The 21,810-nt window shown below is 40.8% G+C and overlaps 1 protein-coding gene across 1 annotated transcript in view; it reads left to right on the forward strand.

Annotated features, from left to right (window-relative positions):
* The window catches only part of PRKG1 (protein kinase, cGMP-dependent, type I), a 514,986-nt gene that overhangs the window by 275,640 nt on the left and 217,536 nt on the right, over positions 1-21,810 (forward strand). The gene's annotated exons all lie outside the window — the stretch shown is intronic.

Below are 21,810 nucleotides of genomic sequence, written 5' to 3' on the forward strand. Positions count from 1 at the left end.
TGAAATCCAGGCAAATCTTCTCATTCTCCTTTGCTTTCCTTCTTCCCTTTCAGTCCAGAAGCTGACTTGTTTCATCACGTGCATTACACAGATGCATTGATCCATTAAACACTCAAAGACATACATTTAAATTAGATGTTCTTTACGTTGATATACAAACTAAAACCCACTCTGTTGATACATCCTTGGCATAGTGGACAGGTTCTTTCTTTTAAACTTGTACTAAATTTTTCATCTCAAGGTTGTGACCCGTGCTGCTGAAACTCAGCTGTCTAATGAACCCGTTTTGATTAAAGAGAAATTCAGCTTTATGATTTAGCAATGAATTGTTTTCCCCTTCTGCTGTTCATGACATTTCACCCAAAGCTGGCAGAAACATGGCAAAAATAGGTAGATTAATAATAATTCTGCCTCTCAAGGCCCTTGTCTGATGAGAAGGTTGCACTGGATTTCAGCACCCTTAGAGTTAAACTGGTGCTCAAACTGTCATCTTAAATTTTGTCTGGAAACGAGTTTAAAATTAAGCCTAATCTGGTGTTGCATGCTGCTTCTGGAGCTCTTATTTAGGTATGCTTTTTCTTTTATTTCTTTCTTTTTTTTTTTTTTTTTTTGATTAACATGATGCAAGCACAGAAACATTTCTTTCCATAACGTGAAATCATCTCATTAGTTTTAAATTATTTTTCTACCACCATTAAGGAAAGGTGTTAGTTTTATGTTGAAAGGCAATTGGTAGATGATGCCTTGTGCCGTTTTACCATCTCATTGCAGCTGCATAGCCACGTGGAGAGCGAAAGATACTCTCTGTAGTCAACAGCAAAGATTGCCAAAATTGGAGTATGAAGGTTATTAAATTGGAAATACATTTTTGTGCACAAATACCAGAAAAATACTTAACAAACAAATAGCACTTTTGCATTTTAAAATTTTGACATGTTCTTTTGTTAATAGCTGTTTCTTTCTGAACTAGTCCAGCCTATGAAACCAAACAGCATGTTAAAGATCATTTAGTCTATTTTGTTCCATTTCTTAGATAACACGATATCTTTTGCTAAAAATAGAGCCCAGAAACATGAGAATTTTGGGTTTTCTGTTGTCTGGATGTGCTGTGGCTCCCAAGGAGGCCAAAACCCAGGCATGCACTCCATTACTGTCCAAAAGGTTGCCGTGCCTATCTGATAATCGTGTTTTTACGGCTGGATCATAAAGTACTGCCAATTTCAGACAGTAATTTCTTCAGTATATGATTTCAAGACTTTCCCCATGGATTCGCAAGGAAAATGGAATACAAATTTAGTTTAGAAACTGTTAAAGCTGAGGCAAGCCACCTCACCAGTTCATAGGTGTAGGCAGTGCTGTTTCTTTCAGCCGAAGATGCAATGATGTGAAACTCTCCTAGGAGCTGAGCATAACTGGGGTGGGGATAAATAATGTTCCGCCATGAATTACATCTTAGAGACTGTCCTAGTAAAAGCCCACTATTGTGTTAGCAAGTCATAGCATCCATGATGGAGCAGCTGTTGGGTGTGCTTACAACTCCGGGACCCTGTATACAGTGGAGATGTAGCATGCTGTTTTTTGATCTCTGTATCATAGATACAGAAGACCGTCATAGGCTTCCCAGGACTAATCTCATTTATAAAAAATGAATTAAAGAAGAAAAAAAAAAAACAACCCTGGAGATAGGGGAAGGCTCTTCTTGGTTATTCAGGGTGGATAAAGTGGACTGAGCTAATGTAAAGTAGGGCACTATTAAAGCTTTTTTAGCCATGATGTGTGTCGTCAGAGTAATTGGGGACATCTGTTTTTCTCATGCTCTGATTACGATCTTATATTCTACAATTGGCAGCTTCTGTTTTTACAGATATGCAAGAATTTACCGGTTCCCTTAACAGATTTTTGTTTTTAATAATTGTGTTTTATATTGTTGACAAGCTGGAATAATTACTGTGTGATGATACCCAAGACCAAAGTTATTTCTGAGTCTTAACGTAGCAGAAAGCCAATAGCAATATATAGTAGTATATATAATAATGCTGTCGTCGGACATTGTATCTGTCTAGCACCTGAATTCCCAACACCAGAGAGGAGAATACGCCCAAACACTGGTTCTGCCCTGTTGGCACCGTGATGACCCAAAATGGTGAACATGTTGCTGTGATGGATCACAGGAGGAGATGCCCATCTTCACTTCTTGCTTCATTCGGCATCATCCAAGGTGCTTGTTCTGTCGCCCAAATCCTTCTGTGGCACATCCACAGATGTTAATTATTTCTGTAGAGGTGGGGTATAAAAATGAATTTAAATGTAGAAGCTTCTTCCGTGAGAGGTTCAATCATATGGAGGACTATCAGCCAACAAAGTGGAATCTAGCCTTAATGGTCCAGATCCCATTTCTCTGTTAAAATAAGCATCCACTTGCCAAGGTCAGGATTTCAATGTGAAATTTTTGGCTTTGAAAAGTGGTAAGATGGTCATAAAATACAGAGAAAAACTAAAAATCAATTAGATTATATATAAAGTATAAAATCTATGATTAGGTAGTATTGTAGGTTTACTATAAAATAACCAGCGAGTGTTTACTTTTTGTCACTGAATGTTTGATTAGTCATTACCACATTGTAAAATATACGGCAGGCCCATCAAATATTTGTCCTGCTGCATGTTATTTTGTGTTCTTTATTCCCCGTATTTAATAATCTGAACATATTGATGATGTGGATTATTTAAAATGGCATCTTATTATGGAATAGTGAAATAGTATTTGTCTTTGCAGTAGTTACTTTTAAATGTATGTTATGTAGCAAATACTTGTAAAAGTATCTCTATAGGATGACAGATGCCTATAAACAAATCTCAGATAGCAGGAGAAATAGCATTTCACTCAACAGTCATACATTGTCCAAGTCTCATTTGCTTCTCTGCTCTTTGACAAAAGAGGCTATTTTTAAACTAAGATTTTGTCTCTGTGTGCAAGCAGTGGTCTTGCTGGTAAATGCAAAGACAATTCTGTACCTTGTCATCTTTAAGCTATCGCAGTCAATCAGTGGCACAACTGCTGAAGATTATTAGAGAAAAAAAAACCACAAAAAATCTCCACTATGAGTAGTTTATTATATATACTGGGCATTTTTACAATATAACCATCCAAAAACCCTTGCTGGCAGCCCCCTGGAATAAGTACATTAACAGAAATAGGCTCCAGTGAAAGTTTGGCAGATCCAAATGGAAGTGCCCCAATCCAAACAGATTGACAGTCTCCTTTAGTATTTTGAGGGATGCTGTAATACTCTGGGGTTTTTCGCTGTTGGCACATGGGCTCATAATCTGTGTGATCACAGAATTCAGCAGATCCATTGCTAAAAGAGCAGTGAGAAATGATGACTAAAACAATAGTGACAGGTTTTGTGTTTAACTGAGATTTGTAACACCAGAAAACGTCTTTGCAGTCGTGTGGAGCATCTGGGAAGGATGCAGAGAGGTTTCCTGCCCTTGTCACCTCTGCACAGCCCTCCTCTGTTATTGCCATGGTTAATCAAGACCACTCGTACTTTTTTTTAAAATCAAAACCGATTGTTTTGAGTTGTGACAATCTTACAAAGATGTGTGACTGGGTGTTAAATAGCAGAATAAAGGCAGAGAAATGGAAAGCTCCATAGAAAAAATAGTAATCCTATTTTTCTGTATAAGCTGATGGCTTCTGAGGTGAGGCTTATAATTTAGGAATGAAGTCTTGAGTTTGTGATATATTGTGCTGTGAAAATGTCAGCCCAGGGGTCTCTCAAAAAAAGCCAAATTGAGCACTAGGAGAGAAATAGAGATTTAAAAAGAAAAGAGAGAACAAAGGTCTTTCTACCCCTGTGTAAATCCATGGCTTGCATATATCTTGAATACTGCATAAACTTCTGGTTCCCCATTTTGGAAAATCTCTAGTTGAACAGGAGAAGGTTGGAAGAAGGGTGAAGAGGGTAATGAAGGCATTTAACAGCTTCCGTACAATAAAATATTAAATAAGCTTACCACTCTTTCATCTAGAAAAGAGACAACAGAGCACTGATGAGCAAGATCTGTAAGATCACGAGTAACATGAAGACCCAAGGACAGATCAGTTGTCCACTTCTTCTTTCAGTACAGGAATTTGGGAGATACAAATGAAACTGCTAGCAGGCTGCAGGTTCAAAGAACCAACAGCATGGGAGGAGTTAGACCTTTGGTCTAATCCCGTGTGACCATGACTGTGGTCATGTGAGTGGTCTTCATCTCCCCAGCTCAGCACCCATAACTCTGGCTCCGCATTGATTTGGGGGGCCAAGGCTGCAAACTCTGTGTTAGAGCTTTCCTTGGGAAGTAGAAAGATCATTTTATTTTCAGGTGTCAGAAAACAACCTGAACTAAATCAACTCTTGAAGCCTCCAAAATTTTTGAGCCTCATTCTGCATGGCTCTGGGCTGGGCCACAGAAAAGAGACTGGACTGTCTGGTGAAAACTGGATTTTCTTTCTTTTTAGACCTAGTTGCTGCTTTCAGTGCTTTGCCTGAAGTGTAGCATTGAAGAATACCGTCCTACGAGAGCCAGAAGGCTATTGTAGGCATCCTCTCACTTGCTCCATGCACACCGCTGTTATAAGGGCTCACTAAACAGAAGTCCTTGTATTTCCATCCCTGTATTGATGCCCTTTGGGAGGAATTGGCTGTGGTGCGGCAGCTGGCATGGGCTAGAGTTCAGCTGACAGCTTATGGGTGTCAGTACAGATGGGAATAGGGAGATTCTCATTAGTTGGGATAATACCTAACAGCTGGCAGGGGTGCGTGCCTGTAAGTGGCAGAAATAATGTTTTAAAGCACCTATGTGAAATGTAAGGATTTGAAGAGTAATTGAAAAGTGTAAAGCTAATTGCATGGGCTACACTTGCCCAATGTAGCAAGCTATCCTTCCTCTGCTCAGCCTTTTTGCTTGCCCTCAATTTACCAGATCACACATGCAATGACCTGAAGATTGCCTTGCTGTCCTGAGCTGTGAGAGGCCAGGAGTCTGCTTTGGGACAGAGATTTGTAAGCTCTGCTTTGCTGTGGTTCTGTACCTACTTTAAAAAAATGTAGTTAGAGTTTAATATGCGTCTGGTATGTCTGATGAACCAGGTGTAGGTGGAAAGAAAGTAAAATTAAAGAAATGGAGGAAAAGGAGCATGGTGAAAGATACTATAAGCCTTGAAACAAGCTTATTGGAATCAGAACCCTTCGTGTGTTGGCATGCACCAAAAATGGTGAGGCTTCTCCTCCCAAGAGATTGGAGTCCTCTGTTAATGGTTGTAGCTGTGGAGGAACTGTGCTTCCACTTCTTCCTGTGGCATATTCTTTCTGAGTCTTTGTATAGTATAAAGGCCTGGTATTTTGATAAAAATGCATTTTATAGACAAATATACTTTACTACTTCCCATTGATAATTGTAATCTTGGGAGAGGATTAATCGAGATTAGATAAGAGCAACCCTATAAGAATGGATTTTGAATGTCCAAATGATCCACAGTCCCAGCAATTTTCTAAAAGGATTCCAATAAAAGTCTTGTTAAATAAAGCTACTCACAGCTGTGGAATACGGAGCTGCAAGCAGGTCGATACTAAACTGATGCAGAAGTGGGTATGATTACTTGGGAGTGGCAGAACCACTGACGGTCACCGAGGTTTGAGGCTGTCAGCGCTGCAAATGTGATGAACCATCGCGGCACTGCCACTTAAATGAGAGCGGTCAAGTTGCAACACTTTGCTTGAGCTTTAGAAGACTTCCAAAACGTTTACGTGAAGAGTTGGGTCGTAGCAAGGGAGCAGTTTCATGCTACGTATAGTTTAGCAGAGGCTGCTGCTAAAAAACTCTTTCACCTCCCATATCATGTCTATGCGCTTCTTTGCAGTAGGTCTTTGCCTATCTAAGAGCTTATTGCCATTACTACCAAAGAGGCAGTATTAAATGCAGAAAATATTGGAAGAACAATGTGATTCGGGAAGATAATTATGCCTTGCCCTGCTCTCTGAAATAACCCACCATCTAAATATTTTCTAAACAGGTTTCAGCAGAGCCAAGCACCTGACCCCATTTTAAAATCTCTCTGCTGAGCTTTCTCTACCTGGACCTGGAACAATTCCTGATAATTAAGAAGGATGTTAAAAGTTGTCTGCTAGATGTGAGCATTTATTTGTGAAGCAGTAGGGACAGCCGTATGGCCAGCAGTCCTGGCATCTGGGAGATTTAACCCCCTGGTGCTTGTTTGGGTTTAATCTTGGATTTCTGCCCAATTGAGGCTGAAAATGGGTTAAAACCTGTTCAAACAGGCAAATAGGTAATGTTGCTGATATTGATGCCAGGTGAAATAATGGGAACATTTCTATGAGATCCAGCTGATGAAGGATTAAAGGCTAGAGATATTTGCAATGCCAATCAGTATCTATTTATGTAAACTAGAGTTGGCTGATTTCTTCCTCTGGGAAGATTTACATTTGTGGCAGCTCCAGTGTGCTAAGGCTGGTTTAGGGTGTTTGGCGCTGCTCATCGTTTTGATTTCCAGCACTCAGTGCAAGGCAGAATTAGTGCGGGCATGGGTGAGCCATAGGTATTTCTTAGTGATCCGAAAATAAATCTCAAACGCTCCGGTGGTAAAATTTGCAGATGACTGAAAGAGTATTGGGGTTTAGAGGATCCAAATAAGGATGAGGACACAGTAGTCATGTTGGTCTCTCAAATCTGGTCAAATGGTCTGTGATACATATGATATCATAGTCCCTTATGGCTCTTTTAATTGCAATTCACTTTATAGGAAAATTGGATTTGTGGTAATCTGGTAGGTAATAGAAACCACATTTAAATGCATGCTCTAGAATGAATGTTGGACATCTGATATGTGAAGCTGGTGGTCCCTCCTCTGCAAACCTAACTTCTGTTAGGGAATTATGGGAAAGCATGAAAATTCACATTTTGGAAGGTAAGGCATTAGCTGCTTTTCTCAAAGAACTTTGGGTTGTCTACCCTGAAAGGGCAACATCTTCATGTTAAAAAAAAAGAAAACCACCTACACCGTTCATCACGTTTTTATTGCTTGTCCATGAGGTGGGTAACGTCAATTTAGTTTGACAGAATTACCTGTCCTCCATGGCACAGGGTTGCGTATGTTTTAAGTCTAGTGCAGGGGAGGACTGCATTAATACATCTCAAATGAAATTCTTTTCCCCCAATGACATTGATTTTCCAAGCTTGGATATTTTGTGCAATTGAAGCCACAATGACAAAGACCCCAGTAACTCGATCTGGGAGCTGTAGCTGATCCTACAAAGAAAAAATAGTGTTTCCAAAGGATATTTTCTGGTTGCACCTAAAAGGAGAGAGGGGAAAGGCATCAGGATGCAGCGAGTGTCTTTAGAGCTTTGTACTGTAAAATACAAAAGAGCAGCCATTCCTATACATTTGTCTGCCATTTATTCTTGTGCTGCTCACAAGACTCAAGTTGCATTTGAGTTTGTATGGGTTCTTATCTGATCCTTTATCTCATTTATGTACTAGGTTTTTCTCTTAGGTATTGAATCACATAAACCCCTTTGAAAATCTGCCACTTTCTAATCTTGTGCTAGCATGTGAGCTATTTGAATTGCTGTCACATAATTTTTTTCGCTGGTTTTGCTTACATTTTAGTTTTCTTGCATTTTTCTACTGGAGGATTTTAGCTGTCTAACAGTCATTTCACAAGAATCACATGGAAAAACCTCTTTGTAAGGACGGTAGTTTATTCCTTCTTTTCTAAATAAGAACCAAGGGTCCTTTCCATGTTGATGTTTTGGCAGTGCCATTACTGCACACTTCTCTGGCAGGCGTGCTCATCAACAAGAGGACTCTTTGGATTAATGAATGTGATGTTAATCAGCGCCACACCGCCCAAGTCTGTGGGTGCCAGGGCTGTGGTGGTGCTTGGGGACAGGGAAGGATGAGAGCACAGCAGATACACAGCACTGCTGCTGCTGCTGGCATCCATCAGCTTCTGGCTACTGGCAGCTCGGTGATGCCCTGAGCCAGAAGAGGTGTCTGTAGCGGTGCAGTATCCCACGCTGTTTTTCTCTTCTAATTTTTGTTTTGCAAACAGCATCTACATTTGGCTCCTGTAACCTATGGCAATGAAGTCCTTGTTGCTGTTGTGTTTTGTGAAAGCACTCCTGCTTTATGCTTGGTTTCATATCTTCTGCTTCTCACGTGAGAAGGTGCAGTGATAAATTATCCAATATTCACCTTTAGACGCCATTTCTTATTTTACAGACATCTGTTATGTCCACCTATCTTTACCACCTCTTTCAAGGCTTCCCAGCCTCTTTCCAGCTTTTTCTGAGCACATCAGAAGTAGGCTGTAGCTCCCTTCCAGCCTCCAGGAGTCATGGAGCAGGTCCCTCACAAAGGAGCCAGATGCCCCTAATCCTCCTCCCCTTCCCTTTTCTGTGCTCCTTCGTGCTGTGCTACAGTCTCCTTGCAATGTGGGGATCAGGGCTGCGTGGGGGATTGAAGATGGGGACCCACAGTGTTTTTTTACAACGTCACAGCAGGATTTTCTTCTTGGTTCTTTGTTTCTTTTCCTAATAATTTTGTCTTTTTGGCCGTGGCTGAACACTGAGCTGGTGACATCTGCACGGCCATAACACTCTTGTCTATCTGTTGGTCATGCATTATTTTGCATCCATTGGCCCAAGATCTACGCCTGGGTTACGCAGTATCCATCAGCAGCTCCTCGTCAGCTTTTACCTCCAAAAAGTTTTATGTGATCATCAAACTTTATCCCCTTTCCTTCATGCTCACCTTCCCCTTCTTTTTCAGAGCATGTTGGACAGCAGGAATCCCACTACAGATCCTCGGATTCTTGTATGCTTTGTATTTTTTAACCCTCCTGCAGAAGAGGATATTCCTTTTACCCTGCGACAGCTGTATTTCTGTAAGATCCTTTATTAAGAGGCCATGTCAAAAACTTACTTGAAATTCAGATACACATTACAGCGGGGTCAACCCTGTCCACGTGGCTAAGTTTAAGGAACCAAGGGATTGACATGCTGCTCAGGCACTCAGGAAAAGTTGTATGAATCCTCATACGTATTCATATCTATACCATGTTGTAATTTTTACTGATTTGTCTGGTACCAGAAATCAGACTGAGTGGTATGCAATTTTCTTAAAGCCTCTGGGAGTCGTTTAAAGAGCTGCATTGCATTTACCACCCCTTTTTGCCTTTATTGCAAAGGATGATCTAAGCAATGGGCTGCATGCTAAAATTATTAGGTTAACAGTCTGAACAGTGTGTGTCCATATATGTTAAAGATGGCATGAGTCAATCTAGGCAATTCCTTATCCTATCTATTTGCTGTAAATCTTTTCTGCTGACCCTTTAATTTCTTTTTGCATGTCTCCTGTTCATAGTAAGACAGCCAGGGAGCTGCTGTAGCTCCTCTTGGCCAAGTAGCAGGGTCTGGTCCTGATCCAGCTTTTCTGCTCTGACTTCATCTGCTTTCAATGCTTGTTTTAAATCTTGGCATCATAGGTTCTACAGGTTCTCCAGAAAGCTTCCTACTTCGGTGCTTGGAAAAGGCTTTACTAGCAACCTTCTGCCAGATGCTCCTCAAAATCTCTGTTGGGTACCACACCATGGTTTTGCATTTCTCTTGCTAGAGTCTATGCTCTTCTCTATTTTTTTGTTATCCGGGTGCAATCACCATTTTTAAAGGTTGTCTTTTTACTTCTCATAGCTTTCTGCACTTTGCTGCTCAACCATTGCAGCTTTTTATTGCTTTATTTATTTATAAAAGTCATTTAGGGGATAGCTGGTATATATTTCCTCCAAAACTCTCATGGATGCAACGAGACAATTTTTATGCCACCACTAATTTTTCTTTTCCCTTTTCACTGCTCCTTTTCATTTCCTTTTAACGAGTTTCCTCATTTCTGTGTTACTTTCTCTTTTGAGGCTAACCATGCGGTGGCAGTAGTTCTGATTTTTCACTTTCAGGGGGATGCTAAATTTGAGTTTGGGTGACACTTCAGCAGAAACCTTTGGAAGCGGACCTTTTGCAGTGGTCTGAGAACTGTTTTTCAACCAAGACTGCTTTAAGGAGAAGACTTCAATATTATTGAAAAAGTTTTGGTATTCACTTGGTCAAAGAAGGATAACTGAGGTCTTCCAGTAATTCTGACTTTGCAGTTTCCCAGGTATTTTGTACTGTGTTAGAAAGTCCTTTCCAACAAGTTTCTGAGATGCTGAGTATTTTCAGCTTAAAATAAGACATTGCAATTCATGTATCTTAATTTACAGATTTTCAAGCACTTGTATAGAAAGTGTCTGCAGTTGGTCCTTGTTCTGCTACCTGGTTTTGCATGGTTTGTTTAAACACAACTTTCTGCTGTTTCCTACTTGACTGTTACTACTGTCCTATCATTTTTAGGCTATTGAGTTTTTAAGCCCCTCATGCCTGGGGAATGTCTAGTTCTGAAATGAATATTTTTGCACTCCTGTAAGCTGTCCTTGTTCTGTGTTGTAGAAAACTTTCCAATGAAATCTTAATTTTTTGGGCATCAGAAATGGATGGTCACTATTTCTGGAAAAGAGACCTGATCTGCTGGTTAGAAGTCCACAGAGAGAGATGGCTGCAGCAGGAGCGCAGATGAGTCTGTCTTCTCAAGGTTACTTTTTATAGCTTTTGATCAGTGTAATTGCAGAAATCTGGCAAGCTGCGAGGCTTGGGGAGAGGAACATTTGGCTTTTTTCATGGCACAGGAATGACCGAGGGTGCTTTGGGTGTACATTGCAGTTATCTGCTTTGCTTCCTCTCAATCAAATAATGCCTTAAGCCATTTTTTTTGAAGGATCGTGGAAGGGAAAGTGGGGGAAAAAAATTCAAGATCCAAATTAAAAGCAACTACTCAAAACTCCCAGACCTCAGTAAACAAACTGTAGCTGCCTTCAACTCTTTTCTATTAAAGCTCTGTTAAAATAAGCCTGTTCTGAATCCCCATTTGAATACGTACTGAAAAAACATGTTTAATAAGCCTGCAAGCTCATCTCTGAAGAACACAAAAATACACACTTTGCAAAGATTCAAAGTGATAAAAATAAACATTAAGGATTAAATTCACCCTGGCCAAAATCACCAAGGCCAGTAATGTACATACCTTATTCTGTCAACAAAAGCACAGTAAGGAATAACTATGGAAAAAACAGTCAGTGTTGCAGTTATTGCTGCAGCTCTTGCTGTGTCTCATGTCAGTGTGATTTTTTCTTCATTTCAGAGCTTGTGGATTTGCAGAAAACAATTTCTTTCTCATTAAAGCCCTGATTCAGTCAATTCTCGGCGCTTTTGATAGTGGGATCTGGCCCACAGGCTAAATAAATTAAATACGTGGAATTGCGGGGAGGTGTAAGCACATAAATAATTCTGCTGAAGTCTGGTTACTTGCTTTCTTAATGTATATATGCCCGTACATGCTGCTTTGGATCCTGTCCAGCACATTCCACGTCTTGCAGAATCTAAATCTTAGGGCATAAATACGTTACAATTCCCTGAATCAGAAGAAATATGTGCTGTGAAGGTATTTGAAACACGACTATTATGGGAGGTTAAATGTGTAACAGTAGGCGTAATTTAATGTTAGTATAGAAAAATGTACGGAAGCAAATTTCAGGGTACAGGCAGGAAGAAATTACTGTTTCAGTAAGGTTTGGCAGTTTGTTGGATCTGGTTGTTGGAGCACTCAAAGGAAGTGTGATGCTTTCTCTCTGTTTAATAAGAAGTTCAAGCTCCTGTTTATTAGGGGAGAAATAGATACCTGGAATTGCTCCAGCCTACTTGGCTGTATAGGCTGAACTGCTTGAATCGTTGGAAATGAGCTGCAGAATGCCTTCCCTATAGATGAGGAGAGTAGAGTCTTCTTTAGCATCCACCTCTTCCCTCTTTGACCTTTCATCTCGAAATCTGGGCAGATGCTGTGTGCTGAGGCTCACGGGCTTCTCTGCATCACATCTGCCACGTTCTCTCCCAACTCTACATCTCTCAAGTTTACCTTAAGTTGTCCTAAGGGTTATCTAAATTTGCCTTAAGTTGTCCTAAGGTTTATCTAAGTCTGGTTTTCCCTGTGATGGCCACCTTCTCTTTTGCCCTTACTCCTTCACACCCTCTCCTTGCCAACTGCAAACAACAAAGTCCAGCTTTGATTTGTGTTTTATACCTCCATGCTTGTTAGCTCACTCTTTTGTGTCTTTTTTTTCCTAACAGCTGAGCTCCCTGCTGGCTCTCAAAACTAAAAAAATAAAAGAAATCCTGAACAGCAGCAATGACATTTAGTTAGCTCCAAAGTAGATGAGCAAACTTTCCAGGGTAGGCAGTCTTCAGTGCATTTTAACCTCAGTTACTGCTTATCTTTGGGATGCAACGTCAAGTGTTATGTGAATTACGAAAAATTACTGCTGGCTGGGGACTGGAGGAATTTTAAAATAATAAATGTTATTATAGGAAGAAAAAAGACTCTTTAATATTCAGTTTTTAAACATGATTTCTGATCACTGAAGTGCTTCAGTACAGCCAAGATGCCTGCTACCACAGTTGGTTTTAAGTTAGCAGCATTTTTCATCAAAGTTGAAATGATCTGTAGTGATGGAATGATGCTTCTGCATATCAGCAAGGGATTTTTATTTGATGTATGTATTAATCAACAGCCATTGTAGCTGTATGCCCCTTAATGACTTCAATAAATGCATCAGAAACTTTTTTTCCCCAAACTGTCCCTTGCAGCATGTATTGAAAACCCACACGTTTACCTAATGAAATACATAGTGTTATTTTCTTTCTGTACTATGTATTTAACGGCTTGGAAAATAGCTTCTCATAAATCATATTAAATACGCTGTCATCCAAAGAAAATGAACGTCTCCCTCCGCTCAGACAAAATGTTCTTGCCACTTAGATCAGATGGTTAGAGGAGCAAGATTTGGAGTCCCAGGGCAAGTGTTAATAATTTTCCCGTATGCTGATGTGCTGCTACCTTTGAGTGTGGAATTGGGGTCCTCTCCTCCAGGCAGGCTTGTGGGTTTCCCAGGGTTTGGGGATGGAAAGGGAGCCATTAGCATGTTCAGATGGTGGTAGTGCCTTTTGATGTGTTGCAGAAATAAAGCTGCAAACCTCCATGTGCTGCTGGGGAAAGGCGAGTTAGCCCGCCCCATCATTTTGGGGGGATTCATCTCCCAGAGGAAGAAAATAAAGCAAAGAGAGAAATTGCAACTTCTTTATGTGTGCACCTCTGGCCCTGCACTCTGGGGCTGGTCCTTTTTTCCCAGCCTTGTGTGCAGATGAGTAGTGCAAGGCAGAAAACCCATTGCAACAACTGTTGCCTTAATTTCTTTATATCCCTCTTTACTTCTGCAGGAAAATTCCTTATATTTAGCTTTTTTTGCTCTTTCTGCCAATAAGCAGCTGTACTTAAGGAGACTTTATGCTCTTTGCATTGCCAGTGGCTCTATCTACCTCCAAGTTTGGTTCAGAGGAGTAGTCTGGTATTGAAGGGAGTCCCCTGCTCACTGTATGTTGCTTTGATATGCGAAGCGGTTTCAGCACACGCCAACTAGTTTCCTTTCAGTGGAGAGCTCCCATCCGTGTGTGATCCAAGTGCTGGTGGATCCAGACCTGCTCCTGCAACCCTACAAGGTCCTCCCACATTGATTTATGAAGCAGACACCCCAAAAAGGCTCTCAAGCGATGAGAAGTGCCTGCACCACCTCGAAATGGCTCTCATGCTATCTGAAAGGTGCCCTCCTGTTTGCTTTCTGCTGCTCCTTCCTGTGCCTTTCTCCTGGTGTGACATCCCTTCCCTTCCTTCACTTGTCTTCTCCACCTCCCCAGCCATTCCTGAAAACCTTCTTTCCTTTTACTATTATCCCTTTTTCCTACTGTTATCTCCTGCTGTGGCACCATCTACCCTTCAGCCCTTAGGTGGGCGGGTGGAGGATTTGGTCTCTGAGGGCAGCAAGGGGGGACGGAGGTGGTGTGGCTGTGGGCCATGTGGTCTGGAGGGACTACCATGTGATTCTCACCTGTCTCACCATGAAGTTCTCACCTGTCTGATCTGAGTTTGAACCCAACACCTTGGTGCAGAGCAAGAGGAGGGTTTCTCCCCAGAATGGGAGGAGGGGACAGGATAGATGCTGTCCTGTTGCTTGGGGAAGGAAGGTGGAGGAGGAGGTTTCTCTCCTGGTCCCAAGTTAAATGCTACATGGAGGGGCCAGCCATTGCTGCCTGTGCTTAGGAAAATATCAAGGTGGTAGTGTTTTTGAAGTTCTCAGGGTGCTTGAAGGCAATGTCGTATCTTCTACCTCCTGCTTTCTCATTGGATGAATAACAAGACCTTGTTTTCAAAAGGCATAACGCTCAGTCCTTCCGTTTCATAAGTGATATTTTAAAATCGCCCTTTTCCATTTCCCTGGTCAATGCTCTTCGGTATCCAATGTTATTGCTGCTGTTTGACTTTTGCTTTATTCAGACTGTGGGTCCATTGGTTTCCAAATAGAGAAGCAAGAAAACTCCCTTCCCAGAGATCAGGTCATTTCAGAAAGACATAGACACAGAGACTGGAAAAACAAAGCAAACGGTTTAAATCATGACTGGATGTCAAATCTTACACAACATTCAGGCTATGTAGGAGCAGAAATATCATGAAATTGTATATGACGCTTGGCAAAGGGTGGGGAGGGAATGGTGACAGGCAGGAGAAGCTTTTGACAGTCCCAGAGCCGGTTTGCCCATCGCGTGAATAGCAAAAACCCTTCCCCTTCCCCTGGAGCATCCATCAGTTGTACAGGCTATTTTTAATGATTTAATCTGTGGGTTTTTTGTTATGATCAGCACACTGTGGAAAGGAATAAAAGATTTACTGGAGAAGAAGCTGTTTGCTAATTGCTTGCACAGTTATCTCCATGCAGCTGAACTTGAAGCTACCATCCCTTTTTACTTGAGCCAGCAAACAACCAGCACATGGTGCTAATTTTTAATCCCCTTTGACCTATTTGGATTTCAAGCCTCGCACTAAAGGCAAGAAGCTTTGCAGTCTGTTTCTAATTTCTCTGCTGGTGGGTTGCACTCCCAGCGCTGCTTTGCTTCGGAGGAGGAGGAGAGATGCTGGAGATGCCTTCCCACCATCTCCGTGGTCTCGGAGGCAGCTGGTCGCGCTGGGGAGGTGTAGGGTAATCTTGGTGTGAATAAACAAATTCGAAACAGCATTAGACGAAGGAGGATCAGCAGCAGGACCTGATCGCAGTTACCTGCACACTCGCTGGAAAGTCTGGATACGGGGAGGAACTAATCCCCTGGAAAGGCATTTGAAATCTGATTAATAGGAATCAGGTGCTATTGTCTTGTTTTAATAGGGAATGCTTTGGGTAATAAAAGTGTGGCTACTCAGGGCTGGACTGTAATTCTTCCCCAAACCATTTTTTCTGAAGGAAGGGTGAGCCTGCGATCCCTGTCTTGGCTAGAATTATGAGTTTATCAAGGAGACAATGATTTATTTAATAATTATAGCCCAAAATATTAACCCTGATGCTGAAGAAAATTTAATATAGGCTCCTGAATGTGATTGCTTGTTAAACCTTGTTAAAGTAAACGTGCTGTCAAAACAGACAAATGGTGAAGCAGATCGAGCGAGGGAATTTTCTGACTCTTGCTAGAAACAGCAGTACATTTCAGCAGCCATACCCCGCTTGCAGCAGAAATGCCCACTGTTTTGGTTTAGATGTTTTTAAGTGACTGCTTGTATATTTTACTTTTGCCAGCTATTCCACACTGCAGGGCTAAAGCTGGTCAAGAAATAAGCAGAAATGTGACTTTCTCTTTGCTTTTCCAGCAAAAGTGAAGGTGCACTTATATTTCTTGTTCTCATAGGCATTGCATTGGCAAATGCCAGTGTTTGCTGCTGAATTAATGGAGCTATTAAAAGCGTAACAATATTTTAGGCTATGCAATGATGTGTGAGCCAAAAGAAAAAGCTGTAGCATCCCAGGATTTTCTCCCTACTGTCACTTTAGTTGTTCACAGCTTTTATTGATGGTGCTTTTCCACCAGCATGAGTGAGGATGACTGTTCCAGGTGCCCTACATTGTCCAGGTACCACCAGCAGTAGATCCCTAATGTAAAGACAGTGACCAGGGCAAGCATATCTGATAATTCCCCTGTAATAATCTAATAATTAAAATTTAGGAAAAAAACATAGAGGCAGACTGAATTACCTGGCTTGCACGTCTCTCAAGGCACAGTCCCTTCTCTTTGAAAGCAGAAAGGTTCTGACAGAGCTCTTGTTGACTGTTTTATTGGTCTATGGATATGGAGGTTATTGATAGCTAGTTTGCATTAGCTTTTAGTGTTGCTGTATTTTTTTCTCCCAGCCAAACACTGTAGTTGATGTGCTCTTCCCATGGCTCAGCACTTAACAGCTTGAAGGTGTCAGAGTTAATGAGGGGGAGAAAGAAGTTGCAGCGACTGGAGGTGCAGAAAAGAAGATGTAAAGAAAGAGAAGATGAGTATTTGAGTCACAGCTTAAACCTCAGATGGAGCGTTAGAAGAATATTATCCTGTCATGTTACTTCTATACAGCACAACCAGTGCTTCTCAGTACCCTTTTTTATCTGTAAGTGTTTGTTTCTATTACACCATGAGTGTCTGCCTTTGGGACTTCTGCCCTTTTCCATGCAGGTGTCTAAGATACATCTTGCTCGGATAACTACATCTCCTGTGGATGGGGTCTCGCTTGGGTTTTCAGTTTGTTCAATAGATGAAGTCCTCCAAAACGCAGCTTTTCCTGAGGGCAGAAACACGTAACCCTGGGGAGTGGATGTGGTGCAGAGGCATTAATCCAGCCCATACTCTGCACTCTACTCCATGCTATTTAAGTATAGCTAAACTATTAGGACAGATCTTTAATACCTGGTGCGTAACACCACAGGGTTTATACATGGCTTAGATTCTCCAAAAGCAATATTGAGAGGGGAAAAAAAAGGGGGGTTTCAGTCTCATAACAAAAAAAAAGTCTTTTTTCCAGGCAGGTCTGCAACTTGTCCCATGGGGCTGGAGGTGAAGCGGTTTGTAGGAGGGGGTATCTCCAAACTGGGGAAGCTCCTGGGTCATGGGGAAAAGTGTGTAGAGGTGGACACCCTGTCTGCTAGCTCGGGCACTTACAGGGAAATGGAAAGAATTATGGCTGGGATTACTTCTTTAGGCAATGAGAGGTGGTGAACAGCAGGAGCAGAGGGGTTTAAGCCTGTCATTGGTGCTCTCATGACATCCATAAGACACCCTTTAAAAAGCAAATGCAAAGTAAATAGATCTAAGTGATAGCTGATGGGACAAGTTTCTAAAAAGTGTGCTTGCTGCAAATAGTTTGTGGTCAAGAGAAAAAAATCTTGAGCCTTCGTGCGACAGGGTTCGTGTGAGACCCGGGAACTCATGTATTTTGATGCAGCAAAGCAAAAGCTTTTAATCCTCGTTACCTGAGATGGCAGGGAGCTGGGGATGAGTTATTTAACTGTTCTGTTGGAAATACTGCTTTTGGGTAATAAAGAAATATTTTAAAAATGTGGAATTATTATAAAGTTCAGTTAGCAAACTGCCTCTTTTTAATCACAGAGAGATCAGCTTTTGTATTGTTGAGGTTTCTAGTTGCTTAATATTCCTAGTGTGCCACCAAGATGCAGTTTAACTTTTCTGGATTTCTCAAAATATTGTTATTCAAACTCATACCTGAAAGTTTAGCATTATTTGCAGACGGCAGCAATGTAATATGTTAGATTTCAGAATTACACGTAGTATTTCGCTGAAAATATGTAGCTGAATATGGTGCAAGGTGACAAAATCTTCACTTCTGCTCCTGTACTTGGGCGAGTTTGTGCTGACTGAAGTTTATATGACTAGTGGTTAGAAACTCAGGGGAATTTTCATTTAAATGGGAAAAAAACAGTTTTTTTCTGCTAACAACATTACAGAGAGTAATTAAAGGTCTCCTATAAAATGACATTTCAGGCTTGTATTGAAAAGAGAGAGAAGGTCAAGGAGAAGGTGGCAATAAGAATTTAAATAGCCAGGTTCAAGACATGTCACGGCTTTGTCGTGAGAATGATATTTTCCTTACAGCCTGTGAAATGTGGGTAACTTGTCCATCTGTCCTTTTCCTCGGTGTCCCTTTCACGATGAAACAAATATCCCAGCTGGAGAAGGGGAGCACCAGCCCTGGAGCCTTGAGCCTCTCGGGCAAGGGTTGTGCCCTGGCCCTGCCTTTCTCTGGTTAGGAATGTGCAAATATCTTCAGTGTTGGGATTATTTCTATTTTATAGTGTCCTACCAGGGCCATTGCTGCATAGTGGATTATAGGGCTCAGCTGTAATTGATTTTACACTATTCACAAAATAATTTATTCCATCGCTTTGCCTAATAATACACAGTCCAAAAATTCATCCTTCATTTACGTGTGTGTCCTTTTGCTTAGCAGAATAAGATTGCTACTAATTCTGCTAATGTAACTACTATATCTCTGTCTACTAATACCATAATGTAAAAAAGAAGTTCTTTACGTTACTTTGCTTTCATATGGACAGCCGCGGTTTTGCTTTTCCCTTGTATTTCTATTTTTTGTGCCATCATTTCAGAATACATTTTGTTAGTGGATCAAAAGCCCCAGTGAAGCTATGAGCTTCAGTAGCAAAATAAATTCAAGATACACACTTGAACCGTCTCATACCTAAAAGAAGTAAAAACATATGACAAAGCCCCTTCCATAAAAGCTACAAAGCAGCTCTAAAAAACAGTGGTGTCATCCTCCTTTTGGAAACTCTGCAGCCAAGCGTATGGCAGACGCTGCTTTACAGATCCGACCGTGTGATGCATCCCAGGGGCGGCTGCATTAGAAGGGAAGGTCCGGGAAACGTGAATGGGACCCTGGGGATCCCATTAGTTCCTGCAGCAAACTCTGTCCACTGGAGCTGTAAGGAGTTTTTATGCATACCAGGGCTGAGAAAGTTAGCACAGGAATATTTTGGTACTTGTTACATAAAGGAAAAAAACCCACTCATCTATTCTATACTATGTGCTGCTTTAATTAGGCTTTTCAATCAATAAAAAGCATCTTGCCAGAAAGGTGTCCCTGGTCAATTAGTTACACCTAGTGAAGGCATATATGGCACTTTTCTCATTCTTATTGTTGTTATTCATGAATTGAAGCATCCCGCGGTGCAGAATTATAAGTGAGAATTTCTGGCTGTGTAAATGGATTTCCACATGGCTTCATGCTGATCTATGTGGTTGAATAAGCTTTATGGGGAGTTGGCCGTAGGAGCTACTTTTGTACTTAAATAGCCAACTAGCACCTAGAGCTGAAAAAAAAAGCAGTAAAATAATGGTTTGTTACTTTTTAGAAAGTATCATTAATTTTGTATATGTGAACAGCTCTTTAAAAAACTGTCTTCCTTACAAAACCATTCTTGATAACTCAGAGTGGAAAATAAATTTCCTAGACCTATATGATGTTGTCCTTCAGAAAAAAATCAGTCAATGAAGCCGAAACTCCTGCTCATTTTAGGTCTTTTAGTATCAAGATCTGTTGCAGAACTCAGTGAGAGACCCTGGAGTAAGGATGGAGGAAAAGATCTCATGGCTTTGTGACTTGCTGGGAAGTTTTTAAACCATCTCTTTCCCTTTTTTCCATGACTCTGCTGGAGGTCTGGTGATGACTCTGCAGAAGGAAGAGGATAACTTCCACATGGTTTTTGATGTTAGCACTACCTTGGGTGATAATGGAGCAATTAAAGAGCCAATGCTTATTTTTGAGGTGAAGAGATGGGCATGTCTACTGGTGAATTGGTGAATTCAGGAGAGCTGAAGTCTTAGCAAAGCTTTCTACTGGCAGTGGCAGAGATGCTTGCCTCTCTTCTTTTCCAGCGATATCAATATATAGTGCTTTATAGCTTTCACAAATGCTGTGAGGCATAATTATTGCTTATAAAGTGCTTCAGCTTTCTTTTTAGAAAAGGCATTACATGTGCGCTTCTTTTTATTATTTTAACAAGCAGACATTATCTGGCAGCCCTGTATCCTTAAAGCGATATTTTCTTTCGAATAGAGTATAAAATCTCTCGTGTATATTCCAATTATTCTTAAAAGACTCAGCCCCATTACAATTTTCAAGCATATGTCTCTTTAGAATACCGACCGCTGGCTTTAATAATTAATTTAAACCTTTACCCGCTACAAATAATCAAACTAGTTCTAAACTTGTGCAGATCATTTTAAAAATTAACCCCAAGTTCTGCCCTGTTGGTTTGCGTTTTCGTGCCCGCTCGTTGTATTTATTTTTTTACCGACTAGCCAAGCCACTGTACTTCCCAAGATCATTTTTCAGAGTGAACACCAAAACGTGTATTTTTCAAATGAGAAGTATGAAAGAGGCTCTTTCAGCAGAAGGACTGTCAAAGGGATGCTTGTCCAGCCTTGACGGCTTCAAGAAAAGGAACAACTTGCGGGACGTATTTATACCATCTTTATAGATTCTTCCAAAAGGCTCCTGGCAGTGTTCCTGGTCAGACCCCAGGAGCCACAGGTATTGCCACCTGGGATTTTCCTCTGCTTTTAGGACCTTTTCTCTTTCCACCCTAATACCGCAAAGTCACATGCAATTCTTCTTGCCCATATTTATTTGCTAGGAGCAGAGCAATTCCTCCCTTCCCAAATTGCAGACCCTTGGTGTGCCCCCACCTATATTGCAGGAGACTGGTTTCCACACTGGGGAGTCTCTCTGAGATGCCTCATCTCTTTATTATTATTTTTTCCGTTGTTTTTTTAATGGTCCCCCAAGCTGGCTTCTTCATTTGTCAATGCCTTCCCTTCCAAATTAGGTTAGTATTAAGATACCTCCTTTAATTTGGTATATTCAATTTCCTTGTTCTTGGGGCTCCTTTAGGCAACGAACTAGAACTGATTTGTAGGACTTTTTAAAAAGTGAATACATTACTTTTCTCATTACTGTTAGACACAAGGTTTCTCAGTAATGTTTTTATGATCTGGCATGCCAATGAGGTGATATATCCCAGGCTGAATCTCACACCCCCATGAGAGATGTGGGTTGTTTTCTCCTTTTCCTTTCGCAAATAATTGGAGACATTTTACTTCAACCCTTCTTGTGTTCATTGCATTAAATTAGTTGTTTGAGCAACTAAATTTTAGTCTTCTGACCTGCATTAGACCTTTGTTGGTTTTCCATTAACCTCACCCAACACACATCACTCTCCACCAAACTCAAAATAGTACTTGAAAGTATTTTTTGTGGCTTTCAAATTGTTCTAAATAGATTCTTTCCAAACTACTTTAGGGAACTATTTCAGCTTTCATCTTTTATATGGACGTTCACTACTATAGTGAATACAATTTCTTAAGTAGTTTGTGAGCTCTTGCTCATACAAGGTAAGTTTAATTAAAAACCTAGAAAAACTTCTGTATCACAGGTATGTAAGAAGAGTAGAACTACACATATACAGGAGGGATATTAGGACATCTAATTAGCAGGTTTTGTAATCAAATCATGTGGATGTTTTGAAATTCCAAGGGAAAAACCTTATACAATAAAAGACTTTCATAATGCTTAATTAGTCCTTGTCACGACTTCTCATTAAGGCCAAGAAGTTGTGAGTCTTCAGAAGAGGACTGAGAAATTTTGGGGGGGCAATAGGAAGATTGGGAATTATGTTAGATAAAAACAAATTACAATATATATCCTCAG

This window comes from Aptenodytes forsteri, unplaced genomic scaffold (genome assembly GCF_000699145.1).
Source record: "Aptenodytes forsteri isolate BGI_AS27 unplaced genomic scaffold, ASM69914v1 Scaffold320, whole genome shotgun sequence".
In the NCBI taxonomy this organism is placed as follows: domain Eukaryota; kingdom Metazoa; phylum Chordata; class Aves; order Sphenisciformes; family Spheniscidae; genus Aptenodytes; species Aptenodytes forsteri.